We start from the raw sequence: 19,711 nt of genomic DNA, 5'->3' as shown, positions 1-19,711 counted from the left end.
ATCACCTTGGTGCCAGTTAAAGTTTACATTAATTGAAGTTAAGTTGTATTTAAGGAATCACCAGTGAGTAACGGTGCCACTATCTGAGACAATGTGCAACAAGGTTACGATCAATAACAAAAAATTTATACCAACATTGGTCTGAAATCATAAGTATCACAGGCAATAACACCCAACCCCCACCCACACCCCACTTTTTCCACGATTGACAGCAACCAAATGTTCAAATGTCCAGCAACACAGAATACAAAGGCAAAGTAGGTGCGAGGTCCCCAGTCCCCATACATTGCAACAAATTACATACACCCAGATGGAGATATAACACAGCCATCACCTGCGGACATGCACCTCACTTTCCTTCCCTCCCTCCCCTACTTCTCCCCACCTCTACCCCTTCCCCTCCTCGCTCCATGGCACCTGGCCGAGGAGCTTCTCAGGAGGTGCCTCACTGGGGGAGATGAAACAGATGCGGACGTTGCATGGGTATGGGAGTGGGGGTTGCCGAGGGGGCAACATTATCTGATGCAGAAGCTGGATCTTGTTCCTTGCTCTCATCTGTCGTTCACAGTGGTGGTGCGGAACCTAGGGGTGGAGTGCCATGCTCGGGGACCACTGGGAGGCCTGCGCCAGCGGTGTTCCTGGCTATCGCATCCAGGGCCTCTGCCATCTGTGGAATGTACTCGGGTTATGGTGGCCAGCTGTCGGGATATGCCCCCCAATGCTTTGATGAGCTGGTTACCAATGTCTACAGTATACCAGGACAACTGTACCATCTCTCCGCTGTCATGTGGCGCTCGTGGAACAGACCTGCTGCATCCACAAGACTTCCACAGTGTCGGCGCTGTCCTGGGGACAAATGGGGTGCCCTGTGGCAAGGTGCTTGGGGCTGGTACCTCCAGAGTGGAGGCGAGAATGACCGGACGACCAATAGATGGCCTTGGGATGGAATGGCTTCTGGAGCGTGTTGATGCAGGTTCCTCGAAGTCCGTGCTCTTATCCGTGGAGAACAGACCCAGTGGATTGACGGGCAAAATCAGAGCTCCTCAGCACCAGATGTTGGATCGTCCGGAGAGTCGGGCCCTGCGCCTCCGCGTTTTGGCCTCTGTGGCTTTGCCTGGGGCCACGCTGCTGGCTGAGCTGCAAAACACAAATGAGGTTATTAGAGGAGAAGGTAGTGCTTGGGTCACAAGGTGAGTCCAGCGCTACACACAGCATATGCACGGCAAAAGCACCACCGCTCTCAAAATCATCGCAGACATCATATTTCATGGCCATCAACACACTTGCATTGCAATGATTTTCATTAGGCCATCATTATTTCTATGACAATTTTAGAAGTCATCTATCAGATATGATTGATCGGATATGAATGGGTGTTGCATCTATTGATGTCACATCATGCAATGGTTTAAGCTTTACTCACGTGGCATCACTTCTGGGCTGCAGATGTGTCGTTGACTGTCCGGAGGGTGCTTCCCCACGAGTGCTGGCACTCGCTCCTCCATCTCAGTGATGTCGCTGGGGACTGGTGGCCCCCCCACCTGTTCGCCTCTGCACGGACCTCATCATCGATAGCTTCTTCTGTAAAAGGTGACAGGACGACATGGCATGAGATCATTGCATGATATGATTGCTAGGTACTGTCACAGAGACTGATGCAACACATAACCAACAGATGTAATCATAATTATTATGAAAATTATCATTTTTTACCTAAAGATATACACCGTGACCGCAGGCTTTGAGTAAAACATTCCCGGGATAAGTGAAAGACCTCACATCTGCTGATAGTCACTCATGACTGTTACAAATCAAATTATATAAATACTTAAGTACATGTAAATTAATGCAATACTTATTCTTGCGAATCCCACAAGGTCGTTCCATCGTTTGTTGCAAAGGTTGCCTTCACGAACCCCGTTGGTCGCCGACGAGACCACCTCTGCTATCTCAGTCCATATCTCTGGTAGAGCTGTGGGATGGGCTTTCCACACCCTCCCTGTGTCAAATCACCCTGCAGGAGGGAGGCATTTGCCTCGTCCGAGAACCTCCTGGCTCTTTTGCTCCCTCCAATGTGCTCCTCCCTGACTTCACTGCACTCTCCAGAGTCAGTCTCCACAGCGTGCTGTGATGCCTCCTCCTCTCTCTCCATTATAGGCCAAATTTGGGCAAATATGTGGCTGGTAACAGCTAATTTTTGTTTGCCTACTTGCTGTGAAGCTCTAAAGTCTCCCTCCTTCCTCCCAAAGCAACCACACCACACCCAGCCACGCCTTCCGTCCTCTGAGCTCCCTCTTTCTCTGTCTCCTCTTCTGCGCATGTCATGATGACCCTTGACCTCCTGAATCATGGGAATCGAGCATTGCCATGCCATTACTAAGGATGACCACACTTTACAGCAGAAGGTCAGCGAGATTTAATGCTACCACCCATTTCATATCGCTCGCGATAATGCCCATTTTCAAAAATGGAGACTAGGTGCTTTGAGAATGGACGAGAAGCCGGCGATCTGAAAACCCTTTTTTACTGCCCACACCGGAAATAACGCCCATTTTTGGGCGATAACCACTAAAGTGGAGGTTCTAGCCCCAAGTCCCATTCACCCATCACCCCTGTGTTCACTGACTAACATTGGTTCCCAGTCTGACAATGCCTCAATTTAAAACTTCTCATCCTTGTTTCCAAATCTCTCAATGGCCTTGCCCATCCCTATCTTATAAAATTTTTCAGTTATACACCCCTCCTAGATCTCTGCTCTCCTCCAATTTTGGCCTCTTGCACATTACAGTTCTTAATCGCTCCACTATTGGCAGCTATGCCTTTAGCTGACTTGGCCCTAGGCTCTGGATTTCCCTCCCTAAGCCTCTCTGCCTCTCTACTTCTCTCCGCCTCTTCATAAAACCTAGCATTTCAACCAAGTGTTTGGTCACCTGTACCAATATCTCCTTCTGTGGTTCGGGGTCAAATTTTGTTTGATAATGCTCCTTGAATCACATTGGGACATTTTAAAGGTGCTATATAAATGCAAGTTGTTGCTATTGCATCAGCTGTTTACAAAGTCTGAAAGATCTTGAGAAACACCAGCCTGCCATCTTGCCCACCTTCATGAGAACTGCAAGTGTAGCAGGAGTCAGGCAGTCTGTAGCTGTGAGGAAAGCACGCAAACCGCAGCTTCCAATTAAATAATTCATTGGATTATCTTTGATTCCTCGGAGATGTGCAGTTAGGCAGGTACTAATTCTAAACATTGTTCCAAGTGCAACCATAGTTAAAATGCCATTGGTTGCTCTCTGCACTGCTTCAACACTTTTTTCAGGTCGGAATGCTACAATATGATAGCCGAGACAGTTTCCCAGGTTTTGCTCAGACATCTATCTCCATCTTCGAAGACCCAACACTACACATCAACCAGTCATGAGCAAACAGAATTAGCAATAGATGTTAGCATTGTCAAATCTGGTTGGACATATTGTTGGAGGTTTCATCAGATGACCTCCTGCCTCTAACCGCCCCACAGTCCTGCCATTGGTGCACTACCTTCCTACACCAATTGGAAAGTAGTTATACTCTTCCCCATCAGATAGGGTGATTCATCACCATCAGTCAACAGTCTTTTCCCCATGTCCGATATTTTTATAACTAATAAACGGAAGTGTTTAAAGAAAATGCTCCAGTGTTTTTTTCTCCTGGGTTATAATAATAACATAATAAGAAATAGGAGCAGGAGTAGGCCATTAGGACCCTCAAGCCTGCTCCGCCATTCAATAAGCTTATGTCTGATCTGATCTTGGCCTCAACTCCACTTCCCGGCCCGCTCCCCATAACCCTTGACTCCCTTATCATTCAAAAATCTGTCTAACTCTACCTTAAATATATTCAACGAACCAGCCTCCACAGTTCTCTGGGGCAGATAATTCCAAAGATTCACAACCCCGTGAGAGAACAAATTCCTCCTCATTTCTGTTTTAAATGGGCGACCCTTATTGTGAAATGATGCCCCTAGTTCTACCCACGAGATTGCTCACAGCAGTGTCCTGGAGACAAGCCTTTAGTTTCTGTAAACTCCAGGGCAATCCTGGAGGGTTGGCAACCTTGCAGATGTTGACTTTAATGTCCTAAAACTTGCCTAAACATTATTTACTTTAAGATAATTACACCGAAGCAGAACATCGCAGCAAGAGACTCACAGAATAATATCTAATTAATTACATAAACTCAATCAAAACAGTAAAAGTGTTAAATTTTTAGAAATTAATTTTAATAATTTTGAATAGCATCTCTTTGAAAACATTAAATGATTTAAAAAAACACACAGCCCTTTTTACTGCCTTAACATGGACACAAACAGTCAAAACAGGAAACTCGAGTTCACAGTGATGTCCCCCAGGCGTTGGTATTAGGACCACTGCACTTTTTGATTTATATTAATGACCGGGACTTGACTATACACGGTATAATTTCAAACTCTGCGGATGAAAAGAAACTCAGAAACATAGAAAGCAGTGAAGGTGAAATGGGCAGACACAAGGCAGATGACATTTAATCCAGAGAAGTGTGAAGTGATTCAATTTAGTAGGAAGAATGAGGAGAGGCAATATAAACTTAATTGTATAATTTCAAAAGGGGTGAAGGAACAGAGAGACCTTGGGGTGTATGTACCTCAATCTTTGAAGGTGGTAGGACAAGTTGAGAAGGCTGCTAAAAGGCATAAGAGACCCTTGGCTCTATAACTAGAGCCTGGGGGGAATGTTAATGTGGGTGAGCTCGTGGGTTTGGGTGCAGTTGGGGGCTGAAAGCCCAAAAAATGCGACCACATCGGTAAGCCGGTTCCACCCCGCCGATTTCCGCATTTAACTACAGCACATTAGGCTGCGTGTGAGCAAGCCCTGTGGAAGATGCGGTTTATCAATTTCAATATGTTAATTGCTCAATTGCAGTGATATTAACGTGGGTTTTGGAGTTTAACTTTGGCTCCACAGGTTTCCTGGGCTTCCTGGAGCTCGCCAGTGGAAGGAAGGCAAGAAGTGACACTTGAGGGAGCTGAATCCATGACAGGGAAATAGACCAATCAGGACTGAGTAATCACTGCTGCATTCTTTTTTTTTGCAAGGGCACTAGAACCCACAAAGTAACAATTTAAAACTTAAACAAAAACCTTAAATCAAATTAGAGTTCATTGCCGGGGGTGATGATACACTCCAGTCCCTCCTGCGCACACCTCTTCAAAGCTGGTGTCTTACCTGCTTGTGTGAAAGGGTTTGATCACAGTACTTGTACTGAGAAGTTACTTTATACAATTTGGAGATGTCGGGCTGATTTTTGGCTTTTGGTGATTTTGCCTGTTTCCGGCGCAAATCGCGGCAAAATCAAAATTTTACCGCCGGGTTAGTGTTAGTGCCAGAGCATGCAACATTTGCCAAATAAAAGCTCACGAGGAGCGTTAGCGCTAACTCTGGCGTTGCACCACAGAATTTACGCGCAATTTTTTTTTCACCCATCGCTTCTGGTCTGCTGTCCAATCGCAAACGCTAATGCAGGACGCGGCCACGCACAGGCGCAGTACACCTGGGGCTGAATCAATCATTTTATAATTCGATTTTGATCATGGAGGAGGAGGAGGATAGCAGACAGCTGCGAGGAAATTTACTCAAGAGGCTAACGAAGCTCTTGTGGGGGCTGTGGGGAGGAGTTGGCAGGAATTATATCGGAAGATTGGATCTAGACCCCTGCCAGCCATTTTTAATGGAGTATGGAGGGAAATTGCTGAGGAGGTCTCTGCCTCAGACACTGTGGCTAGGAATGGGAAACAGTGTCGCAAAAAGTTCAATGATCTTTGTCGGGTCGTTGGAGTGAGTACAATTTTAATTGATGCACTCCTTCATTACTTCAATTATAAATCTGACGCACTATTTATTCTCATGCTTTTGGTCGTCAGCAATCTGTGGGTATTCTCATGCTGTCTCTCAGCACTCTGTGGGTTGTCTCCTAAAATGCATGACACATAGATAGGCTAAGTTTAGCACTCTATTTGCCATGAATAATCTTTACACATTATTAAGATTGCTTTCTGAGATCTCATAAGATGATTTTGCACTTCGATGTCCTCCTGATGAACCACATGCAACTTCCAAGGCCATTAAACAGAGGACTGTATTACATTCAGACAGTATGGTATAAGTGCTTTGGTGACTATCTGTGTGTGCCACAAGAACAGATGGACCCTCTGGTAACCAGTCCCATTTTCATCTTTGCAGGCAAAGAAGCCCCATAACCGCCACGAGCAGGTGAGGACAGGCGGTGGTCCGCCTCAGACCGACCTTGAGGAGCGAGTGGCAGGCCTCATTGGCATCTCAGGTCAGGCAACTGCCACTGGGGGTGTTGACCCCCGCTTGGATACTGAGGGTAAGTCCTGCACACTCCCTGGGCTGGGCTGGGGCAATCTGACGCATTGTCTGTGGACGAGGGTTGGGACAATGTGATACAGTGTCTCTGGACTAGGGTTGGGACAATGTGATGCAGTGCCTGTGGACTAGGGTTGGGGCAGTGTGATGCAGTGTCTGTGGACTCGATATAATGAAGTAGCCGCGGTCCTTCAAATGAGCCTGTGCTATGTGACCTTCCTCATGTCACCCTGCCCCCTCCCCTGCTGCTAACCACTGGTCTGTTGCTTTCTACTTCCAGATCACCAGTCACAGGTGCAGCATCCCTCAGATCAACCCTCCACATCAGGCCATCATGTGGAGGAGGAGAGGAGGAAGAGGAGTGCAGAGATCAGCCGACTCCGGGGCAGATGCACTCTACCCCTCTTTTCCCAGCGGCAAACACCTTGTCTGAGGACGATGATGTGACTTACTCAGGGTTTACCTCTGAGGATCCTGGGACTAGTGGCATGCAGCAACGCAGTTCTGGGGTCGAATCCCATATGCCATCTCTCCGGTGGGCGAGTCGGCAAAGTCGGTCCCCAGACAGAAAGGTAGACACAGAACTGGATAGGGTGGGACTGTCCAAGGAGAGCATTCACCTCACCCGTCAGCTAATTGATGTCTTGGGTAGGTTTCCCGCGACTATCGAGAATCTCACTGCGACCATTGGGGAGGTAGGGTCACAGATTGTCGGTGCGAGCTGTGAAACATGTGAGGCCATCAGTGCCCACACATGGTTGGTGGCCTTCACCAGTGACAGTGGAGTCCCGGAGAGTGTGGAGCGAAGCCTTGCCGAATATGGTGCGTCAAAGGCACAATCTCTACTCCAGCTTGGGCAGGTGTTGCAGTCCATAAACCCTTCCGCCATCCTCTCTGCATTCCCCAGTGTCACACCCAGACCCACACCAGCTGTGACTGGCGACACTGACGAAGAGGCTCGCCAGTCAGAAGCTGGGCCTTCCACACCACGAGCTGGTCCAGTGTCTCCCCAGGCGACGTCTCCAATATCTCTACCCCCAACACAGTAGTGTTCTGACAACTTTACTGCATGCCATCGTGGTGCCACTTTGGGTAGGAGCAGCAGGCAAGGGAGGGGGATAAGGGTAATGATGGGGGTGGAGAAAGCCAGTGGTAAAAGCCAGTGGGCAAGGGTTGCTGCATTATGTTCTGCATTCTGTTGTTTATAATGTTGTTGTTCATGCTGGATGCAGATAATTGATGTTATTTTATTAAAGTTTCAATGTTTCAAAATTAAGTCAACAAATTTATAAAAGTTTACAATGTTTGATCAATTATGTTATTCACCTTAACTATTCCTGTGCAGTGTCTCATTTGCAATATAAGAGGGGGAATAGTCAACATGCTGGGATAGTGTCCAGGCAACGGTCAAACACACCATTCACTCTTCAAGCAAAGCGTTGAATTATGAGCTGCTGCCTTAAGGCTTTTGCAGCGGCGAAATTTCCACAATCCCTCTCCTGTGGTTGTGGTGGGGTTGGTGGTGGCATGGGTTCCTCACCAGGCTCCTCTTCCTCATCTACCTCCTCCTCCTCTTCCTCCCACCACCCTCTCTCCTGAGGTGGTCCTGCAATCCCCATTGGCAAATCCGGTCCCCTCATGATCGCTAAGTTGTGTAACATGCAGCACACCACAATGAACTCAGCAACCTGCTGAGGGGAGTATTGCAGGCAGCCTCCAGAGTGGTCCAGGCATCGGAAGCTCTGCTTGAGCACTCCAATTGTCTGTTCAATATACCGATGCTCGGCTTCTGTCTGAGGGTTCCGGAGGGAGTTCATGAGCCAGGTAGCGAGGCCGTAACCTTTGTCTCCCAGCATCCGGCTCTGGCCTTGTGGTTGATGCTGGAACATATGTGAGACGCTGCTCTCACTCAAGATGAAAGAATCATGGATGCTCCTTGGATATTGGGCATTGACTGCCCTAATGCACTGAGTATGGTCGCAGATGACCTGTACATTCATGGAGTGGAATCCCTTTCAGTTTCAGTAAACCTCTGGATTCTGTAAAGGTGCTCGCAGGGCGATGTACGTACAGTCAAGGGCACCCTGAACCTTGGGGAAGCCAGCAAATCATCCAAAACCTACAGCCCTCTCACTTTGGGTCTCCTTGGTTATTGGAAAGTTTCTGAAGTCCATCCTGTGTGTGTACAGTGCAGTAATCACCTGGTGTATGCAGCAATTGTAGCATGCTTCAAGATGGAGCATATGTCTCCTGTTAATGCCTGAAACGATCCAGATGCATTGAAGGCAAGTGCCGGAGTCACCTTCACATCGACAGGCAGTGCAGTCCTGTTGTCTCTGGTAGGCTGTAGTTCTGCCTGTATGAGCTGGCATATCTCTGTGACCACCTCTTTTCAGAAGAACAGCTTTCTAATGCACTGTGCCTCAGAGAGCTGCAGATAGGAGCAATGTTCCCTGTAAACTTGTGGGTTAAAGCCTCCTCCCATATGTCTGCGACTTCTTCGATTACATTGACAATGATTAAAGATAAGCCTTCTTCCAGCTCGACGCCGTGTAAATATAGCAGGCAGGATTAATGGCTGACATAGAATGGCCCTCATCTTTTAAAAAGACCTTAAATGTGCTTTAAAACAAACTATAAACTCACGTAAACTTCACAATCAAATGTATGCAGTAACGCAGTGTTCCTCTCCCAATGCTTTCAAACACTCAGATCTCCGAATTTCTCCTGTTTCCAAGATGGCGGCGTTAGTGCCAGGTGTGCCCGGGGTGCAAGTGCTTTTTGCCGGTGGGTTCCCGGGCGGACGCTAAATCGGCCGATATGCTCAAAAGTTCTGCCCGGGGCACTAGCGCAACGATGCACGATGATTTATGTCATCCAAACGGTGAAAACAGTGGGCGGGAGCAAAGTTTTAGCACCAAGGAAGTGGCATACAAATTGGCCAGAAATAGCAGCGAACCCGGGGACTGGGAGAAATTTAGAACTCAGCAGAGGAGGACAAAGGGTTTGATTAGGGCAGGGAAAATGGAGTACGAGAAGAAGCTTGCAGGGAACATTAAGGCGGATTGCAAAAGTTTCTATAGATATGTAAAGAGAAAAAGGTTAGTAAAGACAAACATAGGTCCCCTGCAGTCAGAATCAGGGGAAGTCATAACGGGGAACAAAGAAATGGCGGACCAATTGAACAAGTACTTTGGTTCGGTATTCACTGAGGAGGACACAAACAACCTTCCGGATATAAAAGGGGTCGGAGGGTCTAGTAAGGAGGAGGAACTGAGGGAAATCTTTATTAGTCGGGAAATTGTGTTGGGGAAATTGATGGGATTGAAGGCCGATAAATCCCCAGGGCCTGATGGACTGCATCCCAGAGTACTTAAGGAGGTGGCCTTGGAAATAGTAGATGCATTGACAGTCATTTTCCAACATTCCATTGACTCTGGATCAGTTCCTATGGAGTGGAGGGTAGCCAATGTAACCCCACTTTTTAAAAAAGGAGGGAGAGAGAAAACAGGGAATTATAGACCGGTCAGCCTGACATCGGTAGTGGGTAAAATGATGGAATCAATTATTAAGGATGTCATAGCAGTGCATTTGGAAAGAGGTAATATGATAGGTCCAAGTCAGCATGGATTTGTGAAAGGGAAATCATGCTTGACAAATCTTCTGGAATCTTTTGAGGATGTTTCCAGTAGAGTGGACAAGGGAGAACCAGTTGATGTGGTATATTTGGACTTTCAGAAGGCTTTCGACAAGGTCCCACACAAGAGATTAATGTGCAAAGTTAAAGCACATGGGATTGGGGGTAGTGTGCTGACATGGATTGAGAACTGGTTGTCAGACAGGAAGCAAAGAGTAGGAGTAAATGGGGACTTTTCAGAATGGCAGGCAGTGACTAGTGGGGTACCGCAAGGTTCTGTGCTGGGGCCCCAGCTGTTTACACTGTACATTAATGATTTAGACGAGGGGATTAAATGTCGTATCTCCAAATTTGCGGATGACACTAAGTTGGGTGGCAGTGTGAGCTGCGAGGAGGATGCTATGAGGCTGCAGAGTGACTTGGATAGGTTAGGTGAGTGGGCAAATGCATGGCAGATGAAGTATAATGTGGATAAATGTGAGGTTATCCACTTTGGTGGTAAAAACAGAGAGACAGACTATTATCTGAATGGTGACAGATTAGGAAAAGGGGAGGTGCAAAGAGACCTGGGTGTCGTGGTACATCAGTCATTGAAGGTTGGCATGCAGGTACAGCAGGCGGTTAAGAAAGCAAATGGCATGTTGGCCTTCATAGCGAGGGGATTTGAGTACAGGGGCAGGGAGGTGTTGCTACAATTGTACAGGGCCTTGGTGAGGCCACACCTGGAGTATTGTGTACAGTTTTGGTCTCCTAACCTGAGGAAGGACATTCTTGCTATTGAGGGAGTGCAGCGAAGGTTCACCAAACTGATTCCCGGGATGGCGGGACTGACCTATCAAGAAAGACTGGATCAACTGGGCTTGTATTCACTGGAGTTCAGAAGAATGAGAGGGGACCTCATAGAAACGTTTAAAATTCTGACGAGGTTCGACAGGTTAGATGCAGGAAGAATGTTCCCAATGTTGGGGAAGTCCAGAACCAGGGGACACAGTCTAAGGATAAGGGGGAAGCCATTTAGGACCGAGATGAGGAGGAATTTCTTCACCCAGGGAGTGGTGAACCTGTGGAATTCTCTACCACAGCAAGTTGTTGAGGCCAATTCACTAAATATATTCAAAAAGGAGTTAGATGAAGTCCTTACTACTAGGGGAATCAAGGGGTATGGTGAGAAAGCAGGAATGGGGTACTGAAGTTGCATGTTCAGCCATGAACTCATTGAATGGCGGTGCAGGCTAGAAAGGCCGAATGGCCGACTCCTGCACCTATTTTCTATGTTTCAATGTAACTTCGATGGTATGAGACGTGAATTGGTTAGAATAGACTGGAGAATGATACTTAAAGGGTTGGCGGTGGATAAGCAATGGCAAACATTTAAAGATCACATGGATGAACTTCAACAATACATCCCTGTCTGGAGTAAAAATAAAATGAGGAAGGTGGCTCAACTGTGGCTAACAACGGAAATTAAGGATAGTTTTAAATCCAAAGAAGAGGCATATAAATTGGCCAGAAAAATCAGCAAACCTGAGGACTGAGAGAAATTTAGAATCCAGCAGAGGAGGACAAAGTGTTTAATTAGGAGGGGGAAAATAGAATATGAGAGGAAGCTTGCTGGGAACATAAAAACTGACTGCAAAAGCTTCTATAGATATGTGAAGAGAAAAAGATTAGTGAAGACAAACGTAGGTGGTTCTGACTTCACGAAGGAAGACACAAATAACCTTCCAGAAATACAAGGGGACCGAAGATCTAGTGAGAAGGAGGAACTGAGGGATATCCTTATTAGGCGGGAAATTGTTTCAGGGAAATTGATGGGATTGAAGGCCGATAAATCCCCGGGCCCTGATAATCTGCATCCCAGAGTACTTAAGGAAGTGGCCCTAGAAATAGTGGATGCATTGGTGATCATTTTCCAACAGTCTATCGACTCTGGATCAGTTCTATGGACTGGAGGGTAGCTAATGTAACACCACTTTTTAAAAAAGGAGGGAGAGAAAACAGGTAATTATAGACCGGTTAGCCTGACATCAGTAGTGGGGAAAATGTTGGAATCAATTATTAAAGATGAAATAGCAGCGCATTTGGAAAGCAGTGACAGGCTCGGTCCAAGTCAGCATGGATTTATGAAAGGGAAATCATGCTTGGCAAATCTTCTAGAATTTTTTGAGGATGGAACCAGTGAAGTCGACAAGGGAGAACCAGTGGATGTGGTGTATTTGGACTTTCAGAAGGCTTTCGACAAGGTCCCACACAAGAGATTAATGTGCAAAGTTAAAGCACATGGGATTGGGGGTAGTGTGCTGACATGGATTGAGAACTGGTTGTCAGACAGGAAGCAAAGAGTAGGAGTAAATGGGGACTTTTCAGAATGGCAGGCAGTGACTAGTGGGGTACCGCAAGGTTCTGTGCTGGGGCCCCAGCTGTTTACACTGTACATTAATGATTTAGACGAGGGGATTAAATGTCGTATCTCCAAATTTGCGGATGACACTAAGTTGGGTGGCAGTGTGAGCTGCGAGGAGGATGCTATGAGGCTGCAGAGTGACTTGGATAGGTTAGGTGAGTGGGCAAATGCATGGCAGATGAAGTATAATGTGGATAAATGTGAGGTTATCCACTTTGGTGGTAAAAACAGAGAGACAGACTATTATCTGAATGGTGACAGATTAGGAAAAGGGGAGGTGCAAAGAGACCTGGGTGTCGTGGTACATCAGTCATTGAAGGTTGGCATGCAGGTACAGCAGGCGGTTAAGAAAGCAAATGGCATGTTGGCCTTCATAGCGAGGGGATTTGAGTACAGGGGCAGGGAGGTGTTGCTACAATTGTACAGGGCCTTGGTGAGGCCACACCTGGAGTATTGTGTACAGTTTTGGTCTCCTAACCTGAGGAAGGACATTCTTGCTATTGAGGGAGTGCAGCGAAGGTTCACCAAACTGATTCCCGGGATGGCGGGACTGACCTATCAAGAAAGACTGGATCAACTGGGCTTGTATTCACTGGAGTTCAGAAGAATGAGAGGGGACCTCATAGAAACGTTTAAAATTCTGACGGGGTTCGACAGGTTAGATGCAGGAAAAATGTTCCCAATGTTGGGGAAGTCCAGAACCAGGGGACACAGTCTAAGGATAAGGGGGAAGCCATTTAGGACCGAGATGAGGAGGAATTTCTTCACCCAGGGAGTGGTGAACCTGTGGAATTCTCTACCACAGCAAGTTGTTGAGGCCAATTCACTAAATATATTCAAAAAGGAGTTAGATGAAGTCCTTACTACTAGGGGAATCAAGGGGTATGGTGAGAAAGCAGGAATGGGGTACTGAAGTTGCATGTTCAGCCATGAACTCATTGAATGGCGGTGCAGGCTAGAAGGGCCGAATGGCCGACTCCTGCACCTATTTTCTATGTTTCTATGTAACTTCGATGGTATGAGACGTGAATTGGCTAGAATAGACTGGAGAATGATACTTAAAGGGTTGGCGGTGGATAAGCAATGGCAAACATTTAAAGATCACATGGATGAACTTCAACAATACATCCCTGTCTGGAGTAAAAATAAAATGAGGAAGGTGGCTCAACTGTGGCTAACAACGGAAATTAAGGATAGTTTTAAATCCAAAGAAGAGGCATATAAATTGGCCAGAAAAATCAGCAAACCTGAGGACTGAGAGAAATTTAGAATCCAGCAGAGGAGGACAAAGTGTTTAATTAGGAGGGGGAAAATAGAATATGAGAGGAAGCTTGCTGGGAACATAAAAACTGACTGCAAAAGCTTCTATAGATATGTGAAGAGAAAAAGATTAGTGAAGACAAACGTAGGTGGTTCTGACTTCACGAAGGAAGACACAAATAACCTTCCAGAAATACAAGGGGACCGAAGATCTAGTGAGAAGGAGGAACTGAGGGATATCCTTATTAGGCGGGAAATTGTTTCAGGGAAATTGATGGGATTGAAGGCCGATAAATCCCCGGGCCCTGATAATCTGCATCCCAGAGTACTTAAGGAAGTGGCCCTAGAAATAGTGGATGCATTGGTGATCATTTTCCAACAGTCTATCGACTCTGGATCAGTTCTATGGACTGGAGGGTAGCTAATGTAACACCACTTTTTAAAAAAGGAGGGAGAGAAAACAGGTAATTATAGACCGGTTAGCCTGACATCAGTAGTGGGGAAAATGTTGGAATCAATTATTAAAGATGAAATAGCAGCGCATTTGGAAAGCAGTGACAGGCTCGGTCCAAGTCAGCATGGATTTATGAAAGGGAAATCATGCTTGGCAAATCTTCTAGAATTTTTTGAGGATGGAACCAGTGAAGTCGACAAGGGAGAACCAGTGGATGTGGTGTATTTGGACTTTCAAAAGGCTTTTGACAAGTTTCCACACAAGAGATTGGTGTGCAAAATTAAAGCACATGGTATTGGGGGTAATGTACTGACGTGGATAGAGAACTGGTTGGCAGACAGGAAGCAGAGTCCGGATTGACGCATCCTTTTCAGAATGGCAGGCAGTGACTAGTGGGGTGCCGCAGGCCTCAGTGTTGGGACCCCAGCTCTTTACAATATACATCAATGATTTAGATGAAGGGATTGAGTGTAATATCTCCAGGTTTGCAGATGACACTAACTGGTTGGCGGTGTGAGCGGTGAGGATGCTCAGAGGCTGCAGGGTGACTTGGACATGTTAGGTGAGTGGTCAAGTGCATGGCAGATGCAGTATAATGTGGATAAATGTGAGGTTATCCACTTTTGGGGCAAAAACACAAAACCAGAATATTATCTGAATGGCGGCAGATTAGGAAAAGGGGAGGTGCAACGAAACCTGGGTGTCATGGTACATCAGTCATTGCAAGTTGGCATACAGGTACAGCAGGCGGTGAAGAAGGCAAATGGTTTGTTGGCATTCATAGCTAGGGAAATTGAGTATAGGAGCAGGGAGGTCTTACTGCAGTTGTACAGGGTCTTGGTGAGGCCTCATCTGGAATATTGTGTTCAGTTTTGGTCTCCTAATCTGAGGAAGGACATTCTTGCTATTGAGGGAGTGCAGTGAAGGTTCACCAGACTGAATCCGGGATGGCAGGACTGACATATGAGAAGAAACTGGATCGACTGGGACTGTATTCACTGGAGTTTAAAAGGATGAGAGGGGATCTCATAGAAGCATGTAAAATTCTGACGGGACTGCACAGGTTAGATGCAGGAAGAACGTTCCCGATGTTGGGGAAGTCTAGAACCAGGGGTCACAGTCTGAGGATAAAGGGTAAGCCATTTAGCCTTAGATGAGGAGAAACTTCTTCACTCAGAGAGTTGTTAACCTGTGAAATTCCCTACCGCAGAGAGTTATTGATGCCAGTTCGTTGGATATATTCAAGAGGGAGTTAGATATCGCCCTTACGGCTGAAGTGATCAAGGGGTATGGAGAGAAAGCAGGAAAGAAGTTCTGAGGTGAATGATCAGCCACAATCTTATTGAATGGTGGTTCAGGCTCGTAGGGCCGAATGGCCTACTCCTGCACCTATTTTCGATGTTTCTATTATACTCCATCCACCACTTTCTTGCCCACTCACTTAACCTTTCTATATCCCTTTACAGACTCTTTGTGTCCTCCTCACCGCTTACTTTCGCGACTAGCTTTGTATTATCAGCAAACTTGGATAGATTACACTCGGTCCCCTCATCTAAGTCATTTAAATTTCTTTGTGTTTCAATCCTACCAAATTTTTATAAACCATTTTTAACAATAAGTAAAATATTTCCATTGTTTATATTTTGCTTTTGCCAATTTTCTTTCCTCTCAGCCCATCCTTTCCTTTCCTGAAGGAATTGATTCCCTTGCTGGAGTATGGCTCTATGGGCACCTGCTGGTTACCCTCTGAGTGACCATTATTTATGTGTGAGCCGTGACAGTGAGTGTGGGCAGACTTTGACTTCACTGTGTCATTCCACCAACTCAACCCCCATCACAGGCAAGCTCAGTCCTGTCCTCAAATGATATCCATTCCTGTGTATTTCTAGTGAGTCATTGAGGAAAAGGAACATTAGCCCATTTTTCTCCTAACCAATGGGCATCAAGACCAACTGTAGTGCCCTTTCACCCACCCAGTTTTAGATCAATTAACTCAATGCAGACAATGGATTAAACCTGGGCTCTTATTTTTACTTTTTTCCTGGGATGTGGGCATCGCTGGCAAGGCCAGCATTTATTGCCCATCCCTAATTTCCCTTGAGAAAGTGGTTGTGAGCCGCCTTCTTGAACCGCTGCAGTCCTTGTGGTGAAGGTTCTCCCACAGTGCTGTTAGGGAGGGAGTTCCAGAATTTTGACACAGCGAAGATGAAGGAACAGCGATATACTTCCAAGTCAGAATGGTGTGTGAAATCCATAAAATCGTTGAGCTATTTGAAAAGTTATCACTTATATTTAACAAGTTTACTAATAAACATCCCTGTTACTTTCTATCACGAGTAATTGTAGCAGAAGTGATTCTATCACTTTAAAAGCTAATGTTTAACACAGATCACCACAGTGTTTGGTGTCTTTATTCAATTCTTTGTTTTTGTCTCTCTCCTTCCCAGTAACAAATCTGATTTGTCAGTCTATTGAAGAGTGGAAGCAAGAAGGTGCCTATCGCCAGGATGGTGGAAAAGCAACACATCATTTGGCTTATCTGTATGATCCACATCACACAAGAAAATGGCAAAAATTTTTAACAATACACTTTTAAGTAAAGATTTTGTAAAAACATCAGAAACCAATTTTCCCCAGGACTACTGGGTGACAGAAATGTAAAAGTGACCAGATTCCTAGTTCTATCCATGTATGGATGTCAGATTACATCGGGATTGACCTCAATAACATTGCCTGTTGACATTCACTGTATAAGCTCACAACTGAAGAGTGGCTGTATGGGTAGAGTGCCAGCAGGTTACCACTGACTGTTGCACTGTACCCAGTACAAGGTAGTGCATTCAGGTGTGGGTGGAAGTGTTATGTCTATAATGCACTTATGAATGACTCCACGAGCAATGTGTTGTACTCAAACTGTAGTGATCTTGTCCTTTATTCGTAACTCGAGAGTGAGGCATAAGCATGGTGAGCAGCCTTTTATACTGAGCCCTGCACACCTATGCAGGTGACCCTCAGGTCTCCCACTGCAGTGCCCTCTGGTGGACAGCCTCTGCCACAGGGGCAGGAAACGCCGGTCTCCACAAATTGCACCCTCTAGTGGTGTCAGCATAGTATATACACAGTGTAAACCTTATTGATAGTACAGCAGGTAACAAGTCTCCATCTTATGTAACAAGATAGTGATTACACAGAGAGTATATCTATAGTCTGCATATATAACATCACTCTCCCCCAAGTCCTTTGTGCCGATTACATTTGCACTATGTGCTCTGGCTTAGCTCTCCCCAGACTTAAGTGCCATTAGCCCTTGCACCTTGGCTGTGCTTTGGCTTGGCTCTCTCCCTGTTAACCCCAAGTCCTTTTGCCACAATATTGGATCGTGGTTACCAGCTTGGATGGTTCGATGATGCAGTGGAGGTTCAGTTGGTTCTGGGTATGATCCATGTGTGTGTCCATGGCAACAAACATCCATTTTCAACCCCCCCCCACCCCCCGCCCCACAGCAAGATCATACAGCAGGCCCGTTATATTAACATACAGGACCGGACACAGTGCAAGTACAAAGAAAGGAAGTTACAGTTTGTATCATGACTCCTTGGTTCAGTGACTTACGTTTGTTATGTTTTCCGGTCATATGCCAGGATTGGGTAGATTACATTTATGGTTCAGTTATAGTAAGTACTGAGGTAGCAGTACAGGTATGCGAGGACGCAGGTTCCAGAGCAACTGGATGGGGTCTGAGTCTTCTGATAGTGGCGCTGTGCCCCCTGCTAGTGGGGTGGGCTTGGTTCGCTCACCTAGCCAGGACTCAGGGCCTTTGCCATTGCCTCGTGGGGGGAGAGCCACAAATGTGTGTGGCCTCCCTGCCCTCCTCTGAGGACTACAGAATCTTCTGCCTGCTCTCTAACGGTATTGGGAAGCTGGCTGTTCCAGGTCAGTTTGGGGGACTCCTTGGTTCTCGCTTTTCGCTCCCGGACATGGGTGAGGTAGCAACTGGGTCTGGGGGCTGCGCCCTCTCCACCTGGATGGTGGGCAACGGTGGCCTACTCCGCGTATTGGCGCTGTTTTTGTTTCCAGGTCCGTGACGAATAGAGTCATTGGGTGTCTGCAGCGTGGGATAGACCTGGGGCAGGGTATCAGGATCAATGCCTTCACCCACCTGAGGTCGCTGGCCTATAACTTGTGAGTACACCTGGGGCAGGGCATCAGGATCAGCGCCATTAACCTCGCAAATTTGCTCGCTTGCTACTTTTGGGGACACTCTGCTCCTGACATCTCGCAACAAAATGTTGTTCTTTACATTAGGATTGGTACCGACATCTCGCAACAACATTTTGTTCTTCACATTAGGAATAGTACCGACATCTCGTTACAACATTTTGTTCACAATCTTAATCGGTTCATTACATTGATTGCCATGCATACAATGTCTCTTTACGTTCAGTTGGTTCTAGGTCTCCTTTAAGAAATGCCTGCTGGCTTTACCCCAAACAAATCCTTTGTTAGACACCACGTGTTGGTCCCTCAGCATTGCACCTCGTGATATGGCCATGGCCATCTTTTTTTTCAGCCACACTGCACCTTGCTGCAGCAGGGATGCCATCTTGCCTCTATCGACTGCCTTGATCCTTCTCTCCCGCGATTCTGCCACAAAAGCTGGAAGAGTGCCTGGGAATTCGATCTTCTTCCCTAGTAGTCATGCCACTGGAGCTGGGTAGGTACTTTCAGATTGTACCGGTTGGATCATTGCCACACAGTCATGGTGGGCGGTCTGTGCCTCAGGTGCTTTGAGGATTCTTTAAGGATATAATGAGCATGGTGGATAGAGGTGTACCGACGGATGTGGTGTATTTAGATTTTCAAAAGGCAGTCAATAAGGTGCCACACAAAAGGTTACTGCAGAAGATAAAGGTACGCGGGGTCAGTGGAAATGTATTAGCATGGATCGAGAATTGGCTGGCTAACAGAAAGCAGAGTCGGGATAAATGGGTCCTTTTCGGGTTGGAAATCGGTGGTTAGTGGTGTGCCACAGGGATAGGTGCTGGGACCACAACTGTTTACAATATACATAGATGACCTGGAAGAGGGGACAGGGTGTAGTGTAACAAAATTTGCAGATGACACAAAGATTAGTGGGAAAGCGGGTTGTGCAGAGGACACAGAGAGGTTGCAAAGAGATTTAGATAGGTTAAGCGAATGGGCTAAGGTTTGGCAGATGAAATACAATGTCGGAAAGTGTGAGGTCATCCACCTTGGGGGAAAAAAACAGAAAAAGGGAATATTATTTGAATGGGGAGAAATTACAACATGCTGCGGTGCAGAGGGACCTGGGGGTCCTTGTGCATGAATCCCAAAAAGTTAGTTTGCAGGTGCAGCACGTAATCAGAAAGACGAATGGAATGTTGGCCTTCATTGCGAGAGGGATGGAGTACAAAAGCAGGGAGGTCCTTCTGCAACTGTATAGGGTATTGGTGAGGCCGCACCTGGAGTACTGCGTGCAGTTTTGGTCACCTTACTTAAGGAAGGATATACTAGCTTTGGAGGGGGTACAGAGA

General features: G+C 46.4%; 1 long non-coding RNA gene across 1 annotated transcript in view; it reads right to left on the bottom strand.

Moving 5' to 3' along the window:
• Positions 1 to 448: 448 nt before the first annotated feature.
• Positions 449 to 19,711, bottom strand: part of LOC139278051 (uncharacterized) — a 33,035-nt gene continuing 13,772 nt past the window's right edge. The window contains exons 2-3 of the long non-coding RNA XR_011596204.1: positions 1,424 to 1,581; positions 449 to 1,137 (exon numbers count right to left, since the gene is read on the bottom strand). This is a non-coding gene — a long non-coding RNA (uncharacterized lncRNA). The remainder of the gene's footprint in view (positions 1,138 to 1,423; positions 1,582 to 19,711) is intronic.

Source organism: Pristiophorus japonicus, chromosome 13, assembly GCF_044704955.1.
Source record: "Pristiophorus japonicus isolate sPriJap1 chromosome 13, sPriJap1.hap1, whole genome shotgun sequence".
Lineage (NCBI taxonomy): Eukaryota > Metazoa > Chordata > Chondrichthyes > Pristiophoridae > Pristiophorus > Pristiophorus japonicus.
This window is presented reverse-complemented; position numbering and strand designations above follow the sequence as displayed.